This window comes from Nicrophorus vespilloides, unplaced genomic scaffold, assembly GCF_001412225.1.
Source record: "Nicrophorus vespilloides isolate i.1.1-1 unplaced genomic scaffold, Nicve_v1.0, whole genome shotgun sequence".
Lineage (NCBI taxonomy): Eukaryota > Metazoa > Arthropoda > Insecta > Coleoptera > Silphidae > Nicrophorus > Nicrophorus vespilloides.
Genome location: NW_017098620.1, coordinates 155,818 through 160,565, shown reverse-complemented (window position 1 = coordinate 160,565; position 4,748 = coordinate 155,818). Strand labels below are relative to the sequence as shown.

The window sequence follows — 4,748 nt, the reverse complement described above, 5'->3', positions numbered from 1 at the left end:
ATATAAGTTTTATAGTTTGACTATTGTTATCCAAAATTAATTTCGGAAAATTACGTGTTTTAATTTTGGGTTTAATGAAAATTATATATTATTTTTACCTACCTATTTTTTTCAAAAAAGAAAAATTTAAATAAATACATAAAAATAATTGTCTAAATTGAGTATCTGATTTTGATGGGCCAAATCTAACATAAGATGAGAATAAAGTAACAAAAAGTGTAATCAAAATATTTGTTGTAATTAAGACAAAAACATCTTAATTTGAATAAGGAAATGTTTACGTTCTCGTAGCTGTATAAAGTTGAATTCAAGAAATACATCTGCATGTAACAACAGCGGTCCTGTACATTACGTAACAACATTGTATAATGATGTTGTGTTAAAACATGCGCCAGCGTTCTGCACAAAAGACGTTGATGATGGTAGACGGGAGATGGTCGTCTTGCCGAAGGGTTGCACAATACAATTCGGTCTGGGAGGATGGGGGTGCCCTTCGCAAACACATAACATATAATAATCAAGATATTAGCATTCAATTTCCAAATTAATTCTATAGTGGTCCAATTTACAAACTGAGATAGTTCCCATTCAGTCCATACACGGGGACTCCTTTTCATGGCGTAATTGTTTCGAGGGGGACTACTCTCTCTATCTCTCTCTTCTCCGCAATTTATGCGACCCATGTTTGCACCATCCATATTCTGCCATCCCCGACCAAATTGCTCACAGTATCTACAACTTTGATCCGAGTGTCCTCCAAGCAAATTGCTAATTATTGCCCCGTCAAATTAAGTCTGAATATTGATCGATGCATCTTGTGAATGTACAAACATTTGTTTTGTATATAGTTATACTAGTATTATAAATAAGCATAGAACTAATAGTTGACACTTTTATTAATAGTAGTTGCACGCAAACTATAGTTGATCAAGTTTTCGATCAATTATACCAATAGTTAAAATTGATTAAGTACTTTGGATTTTGAGGCCCCGAGCATAAATATGAAATTGGGCCCCCAATATATGACTGGGGGACAACTTAAAAAAATATCCAACTGATTATGGTAACATTCCAAGAAAAATATGTGGGACCGCCAACTAACACTATTGGAGGCCCCCGATTAACCAGTTATAGCGACTCCAATGGTTCTTAAACCAATGACAATCTTTAGCAGTTGGTATACCTGACAGATAAATATATCATCCATACTACAATTATACCATTATAAATAATATATTTAATAAATTTTCCTGCATCTTCTATTAATTGTGATTAAATCATACTGACAATAAATATTTATTATATTTCCGAATTTATTGCAAACTTTGTATTTTAACTTAAAATTCTCATAGCATTGTATAGATATTTTTTTATCTTTTAAAGATTTATATCTTTCACATTTAACTTTAATAATTTTGGTTACATGTTTTATTATACGTGTTCTAAATAAAAACGATTTTCATAATAGTAAATTCACAAATTGAAAGTATACAAATTTCTAGTTTTAAAATGTAATTTCTTTACACGTTTTCGTTTTTACACGATTAAAAAAATAATTAAGAAGTAAATGCCTAAAATAAACAAGCTTTCATCAAAAGGAATATTTTTTTTGCCTTTCAATATGTAAAAAATTGAAAAAAAATCATAATTAAAAAACAACGAAAATATGCGTTTTATTCCAATACTTTTTGGTTTACACGATTTTACATTCAAAAAGTTACAATTTCGTTTTTGTCAGGAAACTATTTACCGTGTAAATCGAAAATTATTGTCCGTCGCGAACAAAATAATGGTAAAAACGAAAATTAGTAGTAAGTCGGAACACATTTACTATATTCATTTAAAAAAATCAATTGTTGATTACATATTGCTTCTTTGTTTTTTCGAGATTTTTCAAGTTTCATTATTCTGTTTAGAAAAAAATCTTCTATTTCTACTCTTGATATAAAATTTTCATTTGTTATTTTATCTACAAATGTATAGGATGATTGTTATCAACTTACAATTATTTATAAATTTATTTAGAATTTACTGTTCTACAAAAAGAATCCTTCGAACCGGATTTGAACCAGTGACCTATGGATATCTACATCAAATCCGTATTTGGATTAAACTTTCTACAGTCCACCGCTCTACCAACTGAGCTATCGAAGGTATATTTATTTGCGGAAAAATAAAAAATCGAAAAAAATAGTAATTTTGTAAATAATTATTTGTAATATGCAATAACTATGTTCTTGAAAATTAATGGAAAAAGTGAAGCTGAATTCTTGATAGTTCTTTGATAATTCCAAGATTTCTCAAAGTTAAAATCTTGTGTTTAACAATGTAGTGTATGCACGGGAGACAAGTGTATCCCAATGTTCTGAAAAGTGACCAACCTGCAAACATGCTTGGTCCAGACTCCATTTAATCTTAGTTTATAGTGTGCTTATTGCGGTAGTAGAAACTTTTGATTGAATCGATTTCAAAATACCTAAGAATTAAATGTAGTTTTATTCTCGGAATCGATAAATCCAATAATTTAAGTTACGAAAAAATGTTCCAGAACCAAAAATACACAAAACTCGAAATGGACCGTGTCATATTGGTATTAAAAAAGATGACAGAAACAACAATAAACTTTTGTATATTATGTAATAAGTGCGTCTTCAAAGATTACCAGGAGAAAATGGTAATTATTTGTATTAAATGTGTAAACAACAAAGCCTTTTGCATATGTTATTTATGTTTTTTCTTTTATTTTTGTATTTTTTAATAGATTTATAAAGTAATTAAAGTCATTAAAATACATTGCTTCTTATTACCTAAAATTGTATACTATAAGCAAGTAATTAATGTAGGTTACAAATGTATCCCACGCCATCTCCGGCGAAACACATTCAAGCGCAAAGCTTTTTTATTATTATTTGCAATTTACTCTTCGTCGTTTGTCAATAAAATTATTTACATCCAAGCTAAATCTGAACTAAGTGCAAGTAACAAAATATGTATTTGGAAAAGTCTAAATCAATAACTACATAAAATTGTTTGTAAATTTATTTAAGATTTATCTTTTTGTTGTTATTACTTTGTTTTATAAAAAGAATCCTTCGAACCGGATTTGTTTAAATTTGTATAAATTTGAAAAAAAAAACAATCGAAAAAAATATTACTAAAAGTATAAATTCAATGCAATTTGCAACTACTAACTTATTTAAGAATAATAAAAAACCTCATAGTGATTTGATATAAGTTCTTTGATTTTCTTACATTTTTAAAATATTGTTTTTTACAAAAGAATCTGTCATCTACCTCTTGATCTTTAATTTCCATTTTCGAATTTGTTCTTCAAGAAAATTTTATAGAAGATGGATTAATCTGGAGACATACTTTTGGCAATCACAAAACTATTGAAAATTAAAAATTTTAGACAGATATCAAAATAATTCGAGAACTAACTAAAATAATTTGTAAGTTTAATTATAACTTCTATTTTTTATGGTTATTACATTGTTTTATAAAAGAAATCCTTCGAACCGGATTTGAACCAGTGACCTATGGATATCTATATCAAATCCGTTTTTGGATTAAACTTTCTACAGTCCACCGCTCTACCAACTGAGCTATCGAAGGTGTATATATATGTATTAAAGAAAATAAAAATAAAAAAAAATGCTCAGTTTGTGATAATTAATTGAAAACCTGATATAACGAATATTTTAAATCACACTATTATATTTAGTATTTCATTTGTGCATACTTCTTCAATACTAGTTATCATTGAATTTTATTGGATTGTTATAAATATACTTTGGTTATCGAACGCTATGGTTCTAAGCTAACTATCTAAAATTTCAATATTCCTTGGTTTCCAAATATTTCCAACAGGTAATTTAGCAATCTGATAGTGTGTTACATTCTACTTACGCAATCAACTCTTCTGCATATAAATAAAGTGAAGTTTACATTTAATCAATTTGTTATGTTTATTTAACTGTAGATTTATAAAAATACTGTAGTTTTACGGATCAATTATAAAGTTTTAAATAATCAATCATCTGAAAATGGTTTTAGTTTACTTTTTTGAAATTTTATGTAAAGTATAGATGTAAAGTATAGACTAAATTTGTTTATAATTATTTTTGATATGAACTTCCCTCTTTCAGCAATTATTAAAATATATTATATGCAATTAAAACTGAAATGATGCTGAAACAAATTTATTAATTAAGTGTTAATTAAATGATTTCATCTCAACGCCATATGGCATATGCAAAGCAGTAATGAAATCGATGCAATAAATTACGATTTCATTTCGTTCCATTTACCGACTCGTGTCAATCTTGACGCTGACAATTCATTAGTGTGTTCTGCAGGATTGCGCACACTTGTAGACGTATTTATGTATGCTGCAACAACTTGAGGACTCGGTCGAAATTAATTCCTGACTTCCCAAGATTAGACACAGAAGTTATGGAGAAATGAGAGTATACATACAAGAGAGAGAATGAAAGCTTCAGTAATTTTAATAGAATTTTATGATTTTGATTCGAAAGAAAATTAATCAATTACTTTCTTATTGCGCGGATTTTTCATAAACCGTAATTGATAAAATTCAATTAACTGATTTTCAATATGGTCCTTTTGATAATCTATATTTAGAAAATTAATAAGATTTGATCGATTGAGTTATGAAATCAAATTTATTTGTAATAATTTTCATTAAGAAAATTATCTAATTTATATGGTCTGTTTCTTGTTACGGC

The 4,748-nt window shown here is 27.8% G+C and overlaps 2 non-coding genes across 2 annotated transcripts; both read right to left on the bottom strand.

Moving 5' to 3' along the window:
* Positions 1–2,048: 2,048 nt before the first annotated feature.
* Trnay-gua lies at positions 2,049–2,154 on the bottom strand. Its single transcript has 2 exons — positions 2,118–2,154; positions 2,049–2,084 (listed from the first exon to the last, which is right to left on the bottom strand). It is a non-coding gene; the product is annotated as a tRNA-Tyr (tRNA).
* A 1,355-nt stretch (positions 2,155–3,509) lies between these two features.
* Positions 3,510–3,615, bottom strand: Trnay-gua. Its single transcript has 2 exons — positions 3,579–3,615; positions 3,510–3,545 (listed from the first exon to the last, which is right to left on the bottom strand). It is a non-coding gene; the product is annotated as a tRNA-Tyr (tRNA).
* Positions 3,616–4,748: the final 1,133 nt, after the last annotated feature.